Genomic DNA, 21556 nt, shown 5'->3' on the forward strand with positions numbered 1-21556 from the left:
AGCCCTATATCCCAGAATATCAAAGCAGAAAATCCCACATTATCTGTGTGTGGACTCAGATAACCCAGTTCAAAGCAGTAACTGTGTGATTTTCTGCCTTGATATTCTGGGATATAGGGCTGTGTGGAAGGGCCCTTAGAGAGAGGCTTAGGCTGGACCTATACTGCCATATAATGTCATCTGAATGGCATTATCTGGTCAGTGTAGGCCCATACAGTGCAATTTGGACTGCATTGCACTGGGTTGTATGTGTCAACACTGACCACATGATACCATTCATTTTGTGGCAGTGTAGTCCCAGCTCAAGCCACATTGGACAAGTCACACTCTCTCAGCCCAAGAGGGACACAATGGGGAGCCTTTATTGAAGATGCCTTGCCAAAATCAAACCAATGAACCTAGGATTAGATTGCTATAGGTCAAAGGTTACACTGCCCTCTATCCCAGGATCGGATCCCAGATTATCTGAGTATCCCAGGCCCCTTCCTCACAGCTAAATATATACAGTCAACTATAATCAACTATGTCCACCCTCCCACCCCATGGAAAACCATATCTCCCCAGGGTCCTGGGAAGCATATTTTTGGGACGTATATATAAGGATCATTCTGGTGGGAATGCCCGTTCCATCCTAGATTCAGAAAACCTCCCAACATAGCCTGCTGTCACTCTGACAGAGATCAAAAGCCTTGTCAACCAATTACAGCAAGGGAAGGCCCCAGGAGAAGATCTCATTCCTTGGAAGCCATCAAGAACAATCTAGACTTCTGGACCCTTATTTTAGCATCACTTTTCACCTGCATTGACAAGTACGGTCATATTCCCAAGGAATGGGGGATGGCAATCATCGTTCCCAAATATCAAAATAGGAAAAAAAGAGATGATCCAGCAAATTACAGAGAAAGCCCTGCTCCTTGTCTCCACCAGCCTCACTTGTGACAGCGGTGGGGTAGAGAGCAGGGCCTCCCCAGATGATCTCAAACTCCGGGGTTAGTCCAGACATGCCCAACTCTGGAGGTTGGTGCTCATCTCCATGTCTAAGCAAAAGAGCTGGCGTTGTCCGTAGACACCTCTGAGGTCATGTGACCAGCATGACTGTATGGAACACTGTTACCTTCCCGCTGGAGTGGTACCTATTGATCTACTCACATTTGCATGTTTATGTACTGCTAGGTTGGCAGAAGCTGGGGCTAACAGCAGGAGCTCACGCTGCTCCCCTGATTCGAACCTGTGACCTTTCGGTTAGCAAGTTCACCAGCTCAGCGGTTTAACTCGCTGTGCCACAGGGGGCTCAGTGTAGATCCAGTCACTGACCTATGATAGGTTACAGGTTATTATGGGAAGGTCATCAAAGTGCTGGATAGCAAGTAAATTCAAGTCTTGATCAAGTCTTGGTCAAGCCATTGTCCCATTGACTTCTATGGTGAATGGAGGGAGAGGAAAACCATGTCTAACCCCAGCCTGCCTTGGCACGTGTCTGGAAGGGCTCTGGCCCACTTGCACTCCTTTGATCACTCTTTTGGAAAACAGCTCTCTAATGGATGTCTTCCTTTGTACTGAGGGAAACAAAAAGCAGAAAGAGGAAAAATAAATACAATGCAGCCAAGGCAAAGGATCATGTCAGCCCTTCTACTTTGGGGTTGTTGGGCCTTTTTTTTTTCCTTAAGGAAAAGAAAAAGCACTTTATCCAACACTCTGCCAAAGAGGCATTACAGAATCCCGCCTCGTGTCACTTTCTTGGCTCCAGCTTCTGTGAAGTTTGCCTTGTCTTTTCTCACAGCATCTTCTGGACTTGTTTGGAACTGAGGGGAGGCAGAAAGATGGTCAAATTAAAAGGGAATGGTTTGTTTTTGTTACATGGCCGGCTGGCTGCTCTTCAAAACCAGCTCTTCTCAACTTGGGAGTGGGAAGCTTCCATTAGAGGTTGCTGGGCTCCATGTCCCAGCATCCTTTAGCATTGGATGAGGGCAATGAGAGCTGCAGTCCAGAAACATCTGAAGGATGGCATGATGCCCATCCTAAGTCCAGACCTATTGGATCAACTGAAGCACAAGAATTGCCGATAGCTTGGGCAGAGCTTATGGGAAGGTATGACCCTCCAGATATTTTGGATGACTCAGACTCCCATCACTCCCTGCTCAAGGATTGAAATCTGCCAGAAGGTCCCTTTCCTAGAGGCAAAAATATTTAAAAAACAACATTTAATTATTCAAACTCATTCTGTTGTTGCTGATATATGCTAACCCTATTGCACGTTTGTAGTTCCAAGGGTCATTTGGGGGATTTTGAAGCCTTTTCAATTGTCCCTGACAGCCCTGCTCTTAGAATAATGGCCCTTGTATGGGCTTATATGGTGAAGCGGCAGCACTCAAGACCAGTGTTTCTCAAAGCTGTGATCCCTTAATACAGTTCCTCATGTTGTGGTGACCCCCAACATGACCATAATGACCATAACATTATTTTCATTGCTACTTCATAACTGTAATTTTGCTACTGTTATAAATAATCATGTAAATATCTGATATTCAGGATGCATTTTCATTCACTGGACCAAATTTGGCACAAATATCCGATATGCCCAAATGTAAATATAGATGGGCTTGGGAGAGATTGATTATGTCATTTGGGAGTTGTAATTGCTGGGATCTATAATTAGTCTACAGTCAAAGTGTATTCTGAACTCCACCAACAATGGAATTGAACCAAACTTGACACAAAGAACTCCCATGACCAACAGAAAATAGTGGAAGTGTTTATTGGGCAGTGACCTTGAGTTTTGGAGTTGTAGTTCACCTACATCAACAGAGGTGACTCAAACAATGATGGATCTGGACCAAACTTGGCACAGATACTCAATGTGCCTAAATGTGAACACTGGTGGAGTTTGGGGAAAGTAGACCTTGACATTTAGGAGTTGCAGTTGCTGGGATTTATGGTTCACCTACAATCAAAGAACACTCTGAACCACACCAATGATAGAATTGGGCCAGACTTCCCACACAAAACTCCCGTGATCAAGTGGAATATACTGTGTTTTCTGATGGTCTTTAGCGACCCCTCTGACACCTCCTTGTGACCCCGCAAGGGGTTCCAAGCCCCAGGTTGAGAAATGCTGATCTAGAGGGTGGCATGATGCCCATCTGAAATCCAGACCCATTTGATCAACTGAAGCATAAGGATTGCTGATAGCTTGAGCTGAGATCATGGGAAGGCATGACCCTCCAGATATCTCGGATGACTGACTCCCATTACTCCTTGCCCAAGGATTGAGATCTGCCAGAAGGTCTCTTTCCTTTAGGAAAAACTTTTTAAAAATAACAACAACAAAACATGTAATTATTTGAGCTCATTCTGTTGTTGCTGGCATATGCTAACCCTATTGCATGTTTGTCTTGGGAAGAGTAATTCCAAGGATCATTTGGGGGATCTTGAAGCCTTTTGCATTGCCCCATGACAGCCCTGCTCTTAGGGCCCTTCCACAGCCCTGTATCCCAGAATATCAAGACAGAAAATCCCACAATATCTGCTTTGAATTGGGTTATCTGAGTCCACTCTCAAATAATGTGGGATTCTCTGCCTTGATATTCTGGGGTATAGGGCTGTGTGGAAGGACCCTGTGAAGAAGGTTGAAATCAGGCATAACTTGGATCCTGCCTTGCCCCACAGCTTCTCCCATTTCTCTGCAGTTGGCTAGCAGATCCTTTTTGTTGGCAAATTGCTGAGATCAACTGGCAAGAAGGTGCTGGGCACCAGAGCTTTCTGTTCTTAAATCCTTGCATTCTGAAATCCAGTACTGTCCAACATTAGTACACAAAGGATGTTTTTAAAGGGAGGATCATTTCCCATCGGAAACTATTGCTACCAGTCTGTAAACTATGCTGATGGGGTTGGTGGGAGTTGTAGTGAACCCATCCAAAAGGTGCCTGATGCAAATGATTGCTGTGAGCCTGGCAACTTCAGGTGACTCAGTCTTAGGGTTTTCTTGGCATTTGTTCAGAGGAGGTCTGCCATGCACTTCCTCTGAGAGAGTATGAGTAACCCAAGGATACCCAATGGGTTTTTGTGCATAAATCAGGATTTTAATCTAGGCCCCTTTACAGTGCCATATAAAATCCAAACTGGATTATACGGCAGTGTAGACTTATATAATCCAGTTCAAAGCAGATTATCTGCTATGACAATCTGGATTATATTGGGGCCCTAGTCTTCCAGAGTCCAAGAATGCCTCTACCTTATAGACTAAGTGAAGTCTGGACCACTCGAACTGCCCGTGCTCAATGCTATGGGATGTTGTGAGTTGTAGTTTAGCTCCAGTGCTCTTTAACAGAGGCTCCATCTACACTGTCATACAAAATCCAGATTATCAACTTTGAACTGGATTATATGGCAGTGTAGACTCATATAATCCAGTTCAAAGCAGATAATGTGGATTATCTGCTTTGATGATCTGGATTATACGGCAGTGTAAATCCAGCCAGAGAAGGCTAAAGAGTGATACCGCTTGCCTTAACTCAATGCTGTGGAACCAGGGAGTTGCAGTTTGGTGAGGTCACAGACTTCTTTGGCAGGAAAGATGCAAAACCTTTCAAACTAAAACTCCCAGGATGCCATAGCACGGAGCCGTGGCAGTTCCAGTGGTGCCCAGCTGCATTTGTTAGACAACACAGATGCACCCCTGGAGCCCTAGGCCAACATTCAAACCTTCATCACCCCTTGGTAGAAAAGAAGGCCCAAGACCTTGTCAAACTACAACTCCCAGGATGCCATAGCACAGAGCCATGGCAGTTCCAGTGGTGCCCAGCTGCAATTGTTTGATAACACAGATGCACCCCTGGAGCCCTAGGCTAACACTCAAACCTCTGTCACCCCTTGGCAGAAGAGAAAGCCCAAACTTTGTCAAACTACAACTCCCAGGATGCCATAGCATGGAGCCGTGGCAGTTCCAGTGGTGTCCAGCTAAATTTGTTTGACAGCGCAGATGCACCCCTGGAGTACTAGGCCAACACTCAAATCTCTGTCGCCCTTGCGCAGTAGAGAATGCCCAAGACCTTGTCAAACTACAACTCCCAGTTCATTCATTGGACAGTGTAGATGTCTGCTAAGCAACGTCAGTGGTCATAGAATCATTGGATCCTAGATTTGGAAGAGACTCCAAGGACCATCTAGTCCAATTCCATTCCTCCAGGCAGGGAGCTCACAACAGCCTTGTGAGGTAGGCCAGTTACAGCATTTATCTGGTGATGGGGCTGATCTGAGGCCTAGCTATCTACATACACAAGGGATTGGAGGGAGCCCTGCCATAGCCACCCACAAAGAGTGGAGCTCTCCTTTTCCAACCCCCCTCCTTCCCCTCTTCTCAGCAAAGCAAGGTGTGACCTTAAAGCAAGCAGGCTGCCTTTCTAGCTGTCCTCTGTGAGCTGCCCCCATTACAAGGCTGAGCATTTGCAGGGGCAAGCCGGGTGGGATGGGGAGGGGGATCGGGGAAGGAAGACCCTCAGCTTGGTAGGAAAAGGGGTCAGGCTAACCTTTCCCCGGCCCTTTGAGCCCTTTTTGATTCATGCCTGCAAACAGAGGCAGGTCAGGAAGAGTCATCCATCCCCTGCCCCCTTTTCCCACTCCATTCATCCAGATGGAGGAATTAGAAAAGACTTGGGGGTAACAGGAAAGACTTTCAGTTTGGGATCAAGCTGGATGGGAGTTGCAATCTCAATGGAAGGTGTGCAAAATGAGAGTACAAGAGATCCCAATCAAGTGTGAGCTTCAGTCTCATTTTCTGAAAACTCCAGCCCAGAGGCATCCAACTGTATTTGGATGGGAAATTTCATTGGGGAGGAGGAAATGCTTATTTGGGAGGTGTTTTCTTTATGTTGCAACCTGACCCTAATACTTGAGTTTCTTTTAAGTGAGAAAGAAGTGGGGTCATCATCATAATAGTTATTCTTAGATTAATATCATTATATTATTCGCCATCTGGGTGAATGGTAGCTATTACTACTACTACTACTACTACTACTACTACAATAATAATAATAATAATAATAATAATAATAAATATATTATTATTCCCACCATTATTATAAGATATATTTTAACTGTGCTTTTTAATACATTCTAACTGTATTTTTAATTTGCTTCTGATGTGATAAATAAATAAAATTATAATATATACATATTATATTACTATTTACTACTACTACTACTATTACTATTATATATAGATATATTATTATTACTACTATTATAAGATATATTTTTAACTTTGTGGTTTTTAATACATTCTAAATGTATTCTCAGTTTGCTTCTGACATAATAAATAAAAATATATAATATATACTTATTATATTACTATTATTACTATAATAATATATAAATTATTATAATATACTACTAATACATTATTACTACTAATATTATATATATACATATATATTACTATTACTATTACTATTATAAGATATATTTTAACTTTGTGGTTTTTTATACATTCTAGCTGTATTTTCAATTTGCTTCTGATGTGATAAATAAATAAATAAAATTATAATATATACATATTATATTACTATTACTATTATTATAATATATAGATATATTATTATCACTACTGTTATAAGATATATTTTAACTTTGTGGTTTTTTAATACATTCTAACTGTATTTTCAATTTGCTTCTGACATGATAAATAAATAAAATTATATGATTATTATTATTCCCATTATTATTACCACTATTATTATTATTATTATTATTATTATTATTATTATTGCATCTCAGGACTGGAAGCTTTGTATGTTTCAGATCCCTGCTCTAGGGACTGTTGGGTCAAGGTTCTAGCATAGGACCAGAGCCTAACATCCATCTTTCATTGGACTGCAATGGCTGGGGCTGATAGGAGTTGCAGTCCCATTTAGAGAACGGCACATTCCCCAAGGACTCAATTATGGAAAATCACTGGTGTGACCTTTGTGGAAGTCACACTCTCTCAACCTCAGAGGATAGCAAGGGCCATATGTCTTTAGAACCAACCTTGGTGCCCAAACCCCAAATCCCCTCACGCCTCTTATATAGCCTTTCTGGAAGGCAACCGCTGGCAGGAGAAATTTGTTGCAGCTGTGCACACAAATGAAATCATTAGGAAAACGTTTTTTTTAAAAAAAAAATGGAATAAAATACAATCTGACTGCAGGTCCCTCTCTATGATTTGCTCCCTTTCAAATGGAGTTTTGCCATTGATTTTCTTGGGGGATGGGGCCCCAAATTAAATGGCTCTGGCACCTTTCCTGAGACCAATTGAGCTTCTACCAATATAGAAAACCCAAGATTTTCAAGATACTCTGATTAATAAGGAGGTTGACGTCACCTGTAAGCGTATGCTTCCAGATGGCCAGCCAGACTAGGCCCCTTACACACAGCTCTATAAAATCCACATGGTAGTGGATTATAAGGCTGTGTGTACTCAGATAATCCACTTCAAAGCAGATATTGTGGATTATCTGCCTTGATATTCTGGGTTATATAGCAGTGTGGAAGGGCCCATGGTTGCTTTAAATTCTCCTGCTTCAATGCCAAGTCTTTGGAGAAGGCTTGATCTTGAATAAGCAATGTAGCGTCCTTAGATTGACAAAAGACCAGCTCCTGGCCCAGATGAACAGCTTTCCCAATTATATCTATGTCTGTCTATTGATTCAAGATGTCTTCATTTGTCAGGCAACCACCAAAAGGCATTGGCCTTCTAGGGCCCCTTCCCACATCATCTGCTTTGAACTGGAATATATGGCAGTGTGTACCCAGATAACCCAGAGACCTTCCACACAGCCCTATATCCCAGAATATCAAGTCAGAGAATCCCACAATATCAGCATTGAACTGGGTTATCTGAGTCCACACTGCCATATAAGCTAGTTCAAAACAGATAATGTGGGGTTTTATTCAGCTGTGTGGAAAGGCCCTCAAATAATGTGGGATTTTCTGCCTTGATATTCTGGGATATAGGTCTGTGTGGAAAGACCTTCAAGTCCTGGTATGATTACACCTTCAGGATTTGAGGAATAATATGTTTGTTGAGTACAATAGGGGACTAGGTCCTATTTGACCACCTTTGGAAATAGCTCCTAAGACATCATAACATGTACATGGAGGAAGGAAGGAAGGAAGGAAGGAAGGAAGGAAGGAAGATTAAGGATGAGAGGAAAAGAGAGAGGGAGGAAAGGAAGAAAGGGAGGGAGGGTGGGAGAGAGGGAAGAAGAAAGAGAGAGAGGGAGGAAGGGGGGAAAGGAAGGAAGGAATAATAGGGAACGAGGTCCTATTTGACAACCTTTGGAATTAGCTCCTAAGTCATCATAATATGTACATGGGGAAAGGAAGGAAGGAAGGAAGGAAGGAAGGAAGGGAGGGAGGGAGGGAGGGAGGGAGGGAGGGAGGGAGGGAGGGAGGGAGGGAGGGAGGGGAAGGAGGCAGGGAGGAAAAGAGAGAGGGAGGAAAAGGAAGGGAGGGAGGGAAGGTGGGAAGAAGGGAGGAAGAAAGAGAGAGAGGGAGGAAAGGAAGGAAGGAAGAGGAAGGAAGGGAGGAAGAGAGGGAGGGAGGCAGGGAGGAAAAGAGAGGGAGGAAAGGAAGAAAGGGAGGGAGGGAGGAAGAAAGAGAGAGAGGAAGGAAGGGAGGGAGGAAAGGAAGGAAGGAAGGAAGGAAGGAAGGAAGGAAGGAAGGAAGGAAGGAAGGAAGGAAGGCAGGCAGGCAGGCAGGCAGGCAGGCAGGCAGGCAGGCAGGCAGGCAGGCAGGCAGGCAGGCAGGCAGGCAGGCAGGCAGGCAGGAAGGAAGGAAGGAAGGAAGGAAGGAAGGAAGGAAGGAAGGAGGGAACAATAGGGAACGAGGTCCTATTTGACAGCCTTTGGAATTATCTCCTAAATCAGCATAACATGTACATGGAGGGAGGAAGGAAGGGAATGAGAGAGAGAGAGAGAGAGAGAGGAAGGAAGGATGGATGGATGGAAGGGAGGGAGGAAGGGAAGAACGAAGGAAGGAAGGAAGGAAGGAAGGAAGGAAGGAAGGAAGGAAGGAAGGAAGGAAGGAAGGAAGGAAGGAAGAGGAAGGAAGGAAGGTTGTCAGACTGCTGCCAATGACCAATTAGGGATACTTGGAAAGAAGAGCGAAAGAAGGAGCGAAGAGAGTGGGGAAGAGAGTCCAAAAGGAACCCAGATAAGCCTGGCTTTATCAGCCTATAAAAATACCACTTTCACTTATCGGCCAGGCCTTTCGCTTCCCAGCTTTAGTGACATGGCTTTGGGAACCCTTCAAAGGATGCATTCGACATCCCCTTGAACTGCCCCGACTCTATGGGGCCCTGGGAGTTGAACTGCATTATATGGTCGGTATAGACCCAGGCTGGATCTACACTGCCCTATATCCCAGGATCTGATCCCAGATTATTATTATTATTGTGTTTCTGTTTATTTATACCTTGCTTTATCCCTCCCAAAGGAGACTCAAAGTATCTTACGGTGAAAGGTTATTTGCTTAGAACCAGGTGAGACGAGGCCCCTTCTACACTCCATATAAATCCAGATTATCTGCTTTGAACTGGATTATATGGAAGTGTAGACTCCTGTCATCCAGTTCAAAGCAGATAACGAGGATTGTCTGCTTTGATAATCTGGATTATATGGCAGTGGAGAAGAGACCGGAGTCTCCACTGCCAGATAATCTGGGATAAGAAGATAATCTGGGATCAGATCCTGGAATAGAGGGCAGTGTAGACCCATCTCAGTATAATGCATTTTGAACTGCATTGTATGGTCGGTATAGACCCAAATAATGGACATTATTATTATTATTATTATTATTATTATTATTATTATTACTTAGAACTGCATTATATGGTCGGTATAGACCCAAATAATGGATATTATTATTATTATTTTTATTATTATTATTATTATTATTTAGAACTGCATTATATAGTCGGTATAGAACCAAATAATGGACACCATCATCATCATCATCATCATCACTTTGAACTGCTATTATATGGTCCTCCAAATATAATTGATATTATACCCAAATAATTGATATTATTATTATTATTATTATTATTATTATTATTATTATTACTTTGAACTGCATGATGTTGTCGGTATAGACCAAAATAATGGATATTATTATTATTATTATTATTACTTTGAACTGCATGATGTGGTCGGTATAGACCCAAATAATTGATATTATTATTATTATTATTATTATTATTATTATTATTATTATTATGAACTGTATTATATAGTCTGTTTAGACCAGGCATGGGTAAACTTGGGCATAGACCCAAATAATGGACATTACAATTATAATTACTTGGGTATAGACCCAATTAATGGACAGTATTATTATTATTATTATTATTACTTTGAATTGCATTTTGTGGGCGGTATAGACCTAAATAATTGATATTATTATTATTATTATTATTATTATTATTATTATTATTATGAACTGCATTATATAGTCTGTATAGACCAGGCATGGGCGAACGTGGGACCTCCAGGTGTTTTGGACTCCAACTCCCACAATCACTACCAGCCTACCGGCTGTTAGGAATTATGGGAGTTGAAGTCCGAAACAACTGGAGGGCCCAAGTTTGCCCATGCCTGGTATAGACCAATATAATGCACTCCGAACTGCATTCGATGGATCTATGTCACATGAAATGTCAGTGTAGATCTAGCCAGAGGTGAGTGTTTAGTCACCTCAGTAAATAGCCCTGAAGCTATGGGACTCCTCTAGTTAGAAATATAACATACCTAAAAGTCAATGTTTCGAAATATAGGGAAGGTTATGGAAGTGGAGGCTTGGGGCCCTTCCACACAGCCATATAACCCAGAATATCCAGGCAGAAAATCACACAATATCTGCTTTGACCTGGGTTATCTGAGTCCACACTGCCATACATTCCAGTTCAGAGCAGATAACGTGGGATTTTATTCAGCTGTGTGGAAGGGGCCATGGAAACAGAGGTGAATGGTGAGTTGACACCTCAGTCGGTAACCCTGAATGGTTGGGTCTCCTCTCAAAGCCCACCTAGGGCATGGTCTGGATCTGGAGGGTTTGGAGACCGAGGTGAAGGAGAAGTTGACCCCTCTTGCCAACAGCCCTGGTTTTCAATGGGTCTCCTCTGTCCTGGAGGAATGGCCTCGCTCCTTTCCTGCCACTTCCAGCAAGGACCCGAAAGCCTGGCCTCCCCCCTCAAAAAACCCGACACTTTGGGGGCAGCCCCTTTCCTCCTCCTTCCTGGCTGGAAGTGTGAAGGCATTCCAACGCTCTGGTCTTTCCTTTCGGGGGAAAGGGGCCTGAGGACTCCCACTGAGGGTTCAGGCCGGGAAAAGGGACCTTGGAAAAGAGGGAAAGAACGGCCTTAACGCGGTTTCTCTCTCTTTCCTTCCTTGCGTTGCAGAGAAGTTTGGCTTTCCCATTGCCATCCCTGCGCCGTCGTCTCTGGAAGCCAAAACCTGGATGGGAAAGTAAGGTAAGGCTTCTTCAGCTTGGAAAGGGAAAGAGGGAAGGCGTTCTTGAACTCCAGGGCCGGCCACTTTCTTTCGAAAAGACAGCATTGCAAGCCATTCCAGACCTGACGTTACATTTCCTTCTCGTTTCCGAAAGGTTGACACTTGGAGACATTCAATCCAGGCGCCCCTGTTGTACATGCTTTTGAATGATTGTGATCTTGTTTTTGTTTTGTTTGTAAACAATGTTTTGGGGGTTGTGTTTCTTTGAGTCTCTGGTCAAGTCAATCCGCCTTGGGCCCTTCCAGGCGGTGTAGAAAAGGAATAAATTCTGCTTTGAACTGGAATATATGGCAGTGTGGACTCAGATAACCCAGTTCAAAGCAGATATGGTGGGATTTCCTGCCTTGATATTCTGGGTTATATGGCTGTGTGGAAGGGCCCTAACGCATTTGGGGAGGAAGAAAACAGTTCATGAGGTGGACAGGGTTCTCCTTTGGGGATAGTAGGCTCTTTTTGGTCACACCTCATTGACATTATTATTATTATTACTAATAATAATAAGAAGAAGAACCATATCGCTAATAGTAGGAACTCTCTGCTCCGGAGTTTGCTGGAGGCTCCTTCTTTGGAAACTTTTAAACAGAGGCTGGATGGTCATCTGTCATGGGTTGTTTCTTTTTTTTTTTTTTGTCATGTCAGGAACGACCTGAGAAACTGCAAGTCGCTTCTGGCGTGAGAGAATTGGCCGTCTCCAAGGACGTTGCCCAGGGGACGCCCGGATGATTTGATGTTTTATCATCTTGTGGGAGGCTTCTCTCATGTCCCCGCATGAGGAGCTGGAGCTGATAGAGGGAGCTCATCCGCCTCTCCCCGGATTCGAACCTGCGACCTGTCGGTCTTCAGTCCTGCCGGCACAGGGGTTTAACCCTGTGTTAACATCTGTTATGGGTGCTTTGAATGCAATATTCCTGCTTCTAGGCAGGGGGTTGGACTGGATGGCCCATGAGGTCTCTTCCAACTCTATGATTCTATGATTCTAATACAAATATTGCATATATTAATATTACAGATTATAGAAATATTAATATTACTGCTATTAGTAATATTACATAATATTATTGTTAGTGATATTAGTAAAATGAATATATTAGTAATAAAATATTACATATATTAATATTAATATTACAGATATTAGTCATATTAATGTTACTGCTATTAGTAACAATATTCATAGAATCATAGAATCATAGAGTTGGAAGAGACCTCATGGGCCATCCAGTCCAACCCTCTGCCAAGAAGCAGGAATATTGCATTCAAATCACCCCTGACAGATGGCCATCCAGCCTTTGTTTAAAATAGTGCAGATATTATTATTGTTAGCGATATTCGTAAAATTAATATATTAGTAATAAAATATTACATATATTAGTATTAATATTACTGATGTTGGTGATATTAACATTACTAATATCTGTAATATTGAAAATATTAATATATGTGATATAAGTATTGCTATTGGTGATTTTACTAATATCGGTAATATTGCCGATATTAATAATAATGATATTGCAGATATTGGTAATATTAATATTACTAATTATTCCCCTAGCGGAGATAGGCCAGAATACAAATAAAGTATTATTATTATTAGTAGTAGTAATAATAGTAGTTACATATATTAGTAATATTAATATATTAGTAATAGTAATTTATGTTACTAATACCGGCAATTACAATAATATTACCGATATTAGTAATATTAATATTAGTACTTTTCTCTCTTGAGGGAGACCCAAAGCGGCTTTTCATTTAAATGGTGAGCAACCTGTGTGCCGGTTTACTCCAGTTACGTCTAACCGAAAGGTTCAAGCCTCATTCTTTTCCTTTATGAAGTTTCTAGTTTCCAAAGTGAATGCCTGTCTGGCTGAAGATGCGCCAACATTGTAGAATTAATGCAGTTGGACTCGAATTGTCTGTGGTGCAATGTGATGGAATCCTGGGAGTTGTAGTTTGGGGAGGCGCAGATCGACCTTATAGGTGCATGATTTCAAAAGCCACTTTTCCCATTCATTTGGACCCAAATGCATCAGTCACAACTTGGGAGTGCATCCACGCTATAGAATTCATGCAGTTTGACAACGCTTGAGCTGCCTTGGCTCAATGCTACCGATTCCTGGAGTAGTAGTTTCACAAGGCTCTTGGCCTTCTCTGACAGAGTACTGGCGCCTCACCAAACTATACATCCCAGCAATCCATAGCATTAACCCATGGCAGTTCAGGTGATGTCGAATTGCATTAATGCTATTATTACCGATACTGGCATCTCTGGAAGGAAACATTGGAGAGGGTGCTTGGCAAATGCAAATTCATCCTTTCCTTTCCAGTCCCCCTTTCAAGCCACAGCAATTATTAGTATTAGTATTATTAGCATTCTAGCATTGGCTTGCTGTAAGGTTTTCGGGCTGTATGGCCATGTTCCAGAAGCATTCTCTCCTGACGTTTCGCCTGCATCTATGGCAGGCACCCTCAGAGGTTGTGAGGTCTGGAAACATTAGCAGGGCGTTTGGCAAATGGACATTCTTCCTCTTTTCTCTGGCTTTCAAACAACAACAAGAACTATTATTATTATTATTAATAATAATAATAATAATAATAATCTGACATATCTGGAAACATTAGCGAGGGGGCTTGGCAAATGCAAATTCCTCCTCTCCTTTTCCCTTTCAAACAACAACTATTATTATTATTATTATTATTATTATTATTATTATTATTGGAAACACAACAAGATGAGTCCACAGCAGACAAGATTACTCTGCTGGCTGCTGTATTGGATTATTATTATTATTATTATTATTATTATTATTGGAAACACAACAAGATGAGTCCACAGCAGACAAGATTACTCTGCTGGCTGCTGTATTGGATTATTATTATTATTATTATTATTATTATTATTATTATTATTGGAAACACAACAAGATGAGTCCACAGCAGACAAGATCACTCTGCTGGCTGCTGTATTGGATTATTATTATTATTATTATTATTATTATTACTACTACTATTATTATTATTGGAAACACAATAAGGTGAGTCCACAGCAGACAAGATCACTCTGTTGGCTGTTGTATTGATTATTATTATTATTATTACCTTATTGCTGCTATTAGTAGTATCGTCATCATTATCATCATCATCATTATTAATCTGGAAGGAGGGCACCTGGCAAAGGCAAAGTCCTCCTCTCCCCTCACTATTACACTATGTCACACAATTTGAAAAAACGAAACAAAACTGTTCCTGGTTTAAAAGTGTTATTTCCTGTTTCATTGTGCGGTCCTAACTTTGAAAGGAGTTGTTCTCCTCGGGAAACTTCATTGTTGTGGCTGCCACAAACTAAGTTGGATGACTGGGTTGCTGTGAGTTTTCTGGCCTGTATGGCCATGTTCCAGAAACATTCTCTCCTGACGCTGGATTAGGTGAGACTCCATGAGAGATTGAAAACCTAGAGCAAAATATGCTGTATCAAAAAAAGTTTTTGCAGTTCAGCACACCTTTGCCATGTTTTTGCTAGAACCAGTTAGGAACACAAATTGTGTTACAAAGTGTTATTATTACATTATTATTACAACAACTACTAGTACTGTTGTTGGGTTCTTGTAAGTTTTTCGGGCTGTATAACCATGTTCCAGAAGCATTCTCTTCTGACGTTTCGCCTGCAACTATGGCAGGCATCCTCTGAGGTTGTGAGGTCTGTTGGAAACTAGAAACATGGGGTTTATATATCTGTGGAATGTCCAGGGTGGGAGAAAGAACTCTTGTCTGTTGAAGGTAGGTGTGAATGTAGTGAGGGCTCTTGGCAAACGCACATTCCTCCTCCTCCTTCTGGTTTTCAAACCATATTATTATTGGTTTGTGAGTTTTCTGGGCTGTATGGCCATGTTCCAGAAGCACTCTCTTCTGACGTTTCGCCTGCATCTATGACAGGCATCCTCAGAGGTTGTGAGGTTGTGAGGTTGTGAAAACAGCTGGGAAAACTCACAACAACCCAGTGATTCAGGTCACGAAAGCCTTCGACAATCCATGCCATTTGTTATCACTAGTAGTAATCTAGCATCTCTTGAAGCTTTAGTGAAGGCGCTTGGCAAATGCACACTCCTCCTCCTCCTTCTAGTTTTCGAACCATATTGTTATTACTACTAGTACTAGTATTCTAGCATCTCTGGAAACATTAGTGAGGGAACTTGGCAAATGCACATTCCTCCTCTTCCTCCTGGTTTTCAAGCCATATTATTGTTGAGTTGTAAGTTTTCCAGGCTGCATGGCCATGTTCCAGAAGCATCCTCTCCTGACGTTTTGCCTGCATCTATGGCAGGCATCCTCAGAGGTTGTGAGGTTGTGACCTTTGAGGATGCCTGCCATAGATGCAGGAGAAATGTCAGGAGAGAATGCTTCTGGAACATGGCCATACAGCCCGGAAAACACTCAACAACCCAATTATAGTTTCCTCTCGCCTTCCCATGTAACTAAATGATTGTGCTTTTCTTGCATGCCAGGAGGTCGGACTAAATGGCTCCTGCGGTCACTTCCAACTCACAACTACCCAGTGATTCCGGCCATGAAAGCCTTTGACAATACATGTTATTGTTATTACTACTAGTAGTAATCTAGCATCTCTGGAAACATTAGTGACAGCACTTGGCAAATGTAGATTCCTCCTCCTCTTTCTGGTTTGCAAACAATACTCTTGTTATTACTACTACCAGTAGTTATTTGGAATCTAAGGGAAACATTAGCAAGGGCACTTTACAAATGCACATTCCTCCTCCTTCTGGTTGTCAAACCATATTATTACTACTAGTGGTAGTAATCTAGCATCTCTGGAAACATCAGCGAGGGCGCTTGGCAAATGCAGATTCCTCCTCCTCCTTCTGTTTTTAAAACCGTATTATTCTTATTACTACTACTAGTAGTAATCTAGCATCTCTGGAAACATTAGCGAGGGCGCTTGGCAAATGCATATTCCTCCTCCTCCATTCTGGTTTTCAAACCATATTATTATTACTACTACTAGTAGTAGTAATCTAGCATCTCTGGCAATATTAGTGGGGCGCTTGGCAAATGCAGATTCCTCCTCCTCCTTCTGGTTTTCAAACCATATTATTACTACTACTACTACTACTACTAGTAGTAGTAATCTAGCATCTCTGGCAATATTAGTGAGGGCACTTGGCAAAGGCAGATTCCTCCTCCTCCTTCTGGTTTTTAAACCATCTTATTATTATTATTAGTAGTAGTAGTAGTAATCTAGGATCTCTGGAAACATTAGCGAGGGCGCTTGGCAAATGCATATTCCTCTTCCTTCTGGTTTTCAAACCATAATATCATTACTACTACTACTAGTAGTAATCTAGCATCTCTGGCAATACTAGTGAGGGGGCTTGGCAATTGTGCACCAGCGCCAGGGCCTTCTGTCTTCTAGCTTTCCCTGGAAGCTCTTTCAAATTCTTTTCCAAATATAGCCGCCTCCGCCAGCGACCTCTCCCCCTTTCCCTCCTCCCTTGCTATATAGAGATATATATGTATATATTACAAATGCAAGAAACGAGACCAGCAATTTATAAAGCTAATAGCAGCCCCGACTCTGGTGAATGGGATCAACCCGGCCACAAATGGGGTCCAAATGAAGGGCTTAAGTGCGACTCTGAGCTTGTCGCGTTGGTGACCTCTGGGCCCCTTTCCCATTTTGCTTGCATGCCAGACACACACGTGTAGACACACACACACACACACACAGTGGGCTTTATGTGAGGCTCTTGCAAAGGCAGCTGTTGATAGGTATGTCGAACTAATTTAGAACCAGGCTGGCCTTTCCCGCAGAAATATGCTCGCCTTGGAAGAAGAAGAAAAAAAGAAACACAAGGAGGGGAGGTCAAGGGAGGCCTAGAAACAGGTCTCAACTAGAATCCAAAATAGTTTTTTCGGGGTGAGGAAGACTTGGGAAAACCAAGGAGGGGTGGAGGAGCCCATTTGCCCCTCATTCATCCAAAAAAACCCGAAAAAAAGGAGAGAAAGGTTTCCCAGAAAGTTGAGAAAGACCCGACTGCTGTGCGTAAAAGAAGGAATTACGCACGGTTTTGGAGCGGGATGGGGGGACCTAGCTTCTTTGCGCCCATATTCTTTATTTCTCTCTTTCTGAAACGGGTTGGGGCGGTTTATTTTCCGGAATGGCATCCTCTAACTGGAGAGAGGATGCTGAAAGTTGCAACGTTTGGCAAAAGGACTCTTTTCTTCAAGCACATCTTCGAGGCGTGTTGAGAGGAGAGGTCGTTTTGGTGCCAATAGACGCGCTCAAGGGAAACTCTGATCTCAAGCTTTCTCCAGCGAAGTTACTTTCCCAAGCCGTTCCAAGTGACCATTCCCTTCTTCTGAAATCGATGGCTTTCTATTTTCGGGTGTTTCTCCCATTGCTTGGAGGGTAGAAAAAGAGGAAACCGTCCTCCGAAAGAATCCAAGTTGGGCTTCACGTTGCAAGACGCGTGCACTTTGGCACCCCTAGAACTGCCATGTTTGGATGCCATAGAATCCTGGGGTTTGTTTGGCGAGGCGGCAGCACTCAAGACCGGTGGTTCTCACCCTACTTAATGCTGTGACCCCTTAATACAGTTCCTCATCTTGTGGTGACCCCCAACCATAACATTATTTTCGTTGCTACTTCATCACTGTAATTTTGCTACTGTCATGAAACGTCATTCAAATAGCTGATATACAGGATGGATTTTCATTCACTGGACCACATTTGACACAAATACCCGATATGCCCAAATTTGAATACTGGTGGGATTGGGAGGGGGAATTGATTTTGTCATTTGGGAGTTGTAGTTGCTGGGATTTATAGTTCATCTACAATCAAAGAGCATTCTGAACTCCACCAACGATGGAATTGAACCAAACTTGGCACACAGAACTCCCATGACCAACAGAAAATACTGGAAGGGTTCAGTGGGCATTGACCTTGAGTTTGGGAGTTGTGGTACGCCTACATCTAGAGAGCACTGTGGACTCAAACAGTAATAGATCTGGACCAAACTTGGAGCGGATACTCAATATGCCAAAATGTGAACACTGGTGGAGTTTGGGGAAAATAGACATTGAAACAGAACCCCCCCCCCCCCGACCAATAGAACATACTGTGTTTTTTGATGGTCTTTGGCGACCCCTCTGAACTGGGTTATCTGAGTCCACACCGCCATATAACCCAGTTCAAACCAGATAATGTGGGATTTTATGCAGCTGTATGGAAGGGGCCTCAGAGCCTTTCCAGACAGGCTCTATATCACAGAATCTTATCCCAAGTTTTCTGCTTTAACCTGGATTATATGAGTCCACATTGCCAGATAATCTGGGATAAACAGAAAACCTGGGATCAGATCCTGGGATATAGGGTCTGTCTGGAAGGTCCCTCAGACCCCTTCTACACTTTTGTATAAAATCCACATTGAACTGGATTATATAGCAGTGTGAACTCAGATAATCCAGTTCAAAGCAGATCTTGTGGATTCTCTGCCTTAATATTCTGGGTTATATGGCTGTGTAGAAGGGCCCTCAAAGCAGCATGAAATGGTCGGTGTAGATTCATAGGACCCTTCCACACAGTCCTATATCCCAAAATATCGAAGCAGAAAATCCCACAATATCTGCTTTGAACTGGTTTAACTGAGTCCACACTCAGATAATATGGGATTTTCTGCCTTGATATTCTGGGATATAGGGCTGTGTGGAAGGGCCCATAGAATGCTTTTTTGTCTGCATTTTTGTGTCTTTCATTCTATTCTATTTTAATGTGTGGAAGGGCCCTCCTTGTGGACTCAGATAACCCAGGGCCCTTCCACGCAGCCCTGTATCCCAGAATATCAAGGAAGAACATCCCACAATATCTGTTTTGAACTGGGTTATCTGAGTCCACACTCAGGTAATGTGGGATTTCCTGCCCTGATATTCTGGGATATGGGGCTGTGTAGAAGGGTCCTCAGACAACCCAGCACAAAGCAAATATTGTGGATTGTTCTGCCTTGATATTCTGGGTTATAGGGCTGTGTGGAAGGGCTTTCAGACAACCCAGCTCAAAGCAAATATTGTGGATTATTCTGCCTTGATATTCTGAGATATAGGGCTGTGTGGAAGGGCCCTCAGACAACCCAGCTCAAAGCAGATATTGTGGATTATTCTGCCTTGATATTCTGGGTTATAGGGCTGTGTGGAAGGGCCCTCAGATAGCCCAGCTCAAAGCAGATATTGTGGATTATTCTGCCTTGATATTCTGAGATATAGGGCTGTGTGGAAGGGCTTTCAGACAACCCAGCTCAAATCAGATATTGTGGATTATTCTGCCTTGATATTCTGGGATATAGGGCTGTGTGGAAGGGCTTTCAGACAACCCAGCTCAAAGCAAATATTGTGGGTTATTCTGCCTTGATTTTCTGGGTTATAGGGCTGTGTGGAAGGGCCCTGAGGCCCTAGATATTAAGGCATCTATTTGTCCGGTTGCCAGAAATAAGGCTTTCATGAGACAGAAAACAGAGGGAAAGAGGTGCTGGTTTCTATCTATATATTGATAAAGCAAGCCGACAAGAGGAGGCCAGGCTTGAGAGTGTCCTTTGTCGCCCTCCAAATATGGAAAAAAATACAGAAATAAATAATATATAATAATGTAAGAAGAATATTAAGAAGAATAACTCCTTCTTCTGACCTTTGGAAGATCATCCAATCCAGGATTGTGAGCTCCATAAACCTTTTAAGCTGGATCTGGTTTCGAGTGATTAAATTTTTCCTGATGTGAGCTGGACTTCTTTTTTTTGGGGGGGGGGGGGCTCCTGATAGAGAACACACCACCGGGCGCCAGTGAGGGTCCCAGGCCTTTAATCCTTCAAATTTGGGGGTGGGGGAGGAGCAAGGGGGAGGGGAGCCACCCCCCACCCCCGCCGCAACTTAGGCCAGACTGACTCCCCTTCATCTTGCTTCCATCAGAGCTCCTCTCCATCCTCCCCTCCTCCTCCTCCTCCCCCCAACCAAAAAGAGCCCCCTTTCCTCATTTACTCGGCGTTTCCTGCTCCCAGTCGTTAAAACCCCTTTTTGATTTACAAGCAATCCGTCAACCTGCTTCCAAAACGCGCAGGCGGAGCCATTAAAAGCAACAACCGCAGTCGCAACCACAACACCCCGCCGCCGCAATGGGTGGGGGAAGGGGATCCCAAGGCCAGGAAGAAATGGGTGCCTTCAGGATGGATGGAGAACATCAATGTTGGGGGAAGAGGGCAATCTGAGCCCCAATCCGCCCCCCCCCCCAGGAAATCAATCCCTAAGGGCCCTTCCACATAGTCATATAAGACAGAATATCAAGGCAGAGAATCCACAAGATCTGCTTTGAACTGGGTTATCTGAGTCCACACTGCCATATAATCCAGTTCAATGTGGATTTTATACAGCTGTGTGGAAAGGGCCTACCGGCCTCATCACACTAGAGAAAAGACCCACTTAAAAATCCGGTTTCTGCCTCCTGCAGAATTCTGGGCTTTGTAGTTTAGGGAGAAGACTTTAACAGCCTCAATAAACTACAAACCCCAGAATTCTACAAGAGGCAGATATCGGATTTTCAGTGGTTTTTTTCTCTAGTGTGATGGAAGATCCCAAAACGCAATGCTTATAACACTAGACATAATAATAATAATAATAATAATAATAATAATAATAATACACTTTATTTATAACCCGCCACCATCTCCCCAAAGGGGATTCTGGCGGCTAACATGAGGCCAAGCCCAAAGTAATACAACATAATAAACACACAATAACAAAGTACAGCATAGCAAAATATGAAATAACAAAATCAACAATATAAAACAGCATAGTAAAACCAGACACAGAGAACGGGCCAAATGTATGAGATAAAATGTTCAAAGGTTAAACTAAAACCTTCAGGGAGAAAAGGGGAGACAGGGGTTACTACTGCTGCTGCTACACTGACCAACACACATTTAGACGCCCCAGACCCCTTCTACACTGCCATA

General features: G+C 42.8%; 1 protein-coding gene across 1 annotated transcript in view; it reads left to right on the forward strand.

Annotated features, from left to right (window-relative positions):
• TBX5 (T-box transcription factor 5) overlaps nucleotides 1-21556 on the forward strand; it is a 108876-nt gene that overhangs the window by 15424 nt on the left and 71896 nt on the right. The window contains exon 2 of the mRNA XM_060785451.2: nucleotides 11435-11506. The gene's annotated coding sequence lies outside the window, so the exon portion shown is untranslated. The remainder of the gene's footprint in view (nucleotides 1-11434; nucleotides 11507-21556) is intronic.

The sequence above is a fragment of the Anolis sagrei genome, chromosome X (genome assembly GCF_037176765.1).
Source record: "Anolis sagrei isolate rAnoSag1 chromosome X, rAnoSag1.mat, whole genome shotgun sequence".
NCBI lineage: Eukaryota > Metazoa > Chordata > Lepidosauria > Squamata > Dactyloidae > Anolis > Anolis sagrei.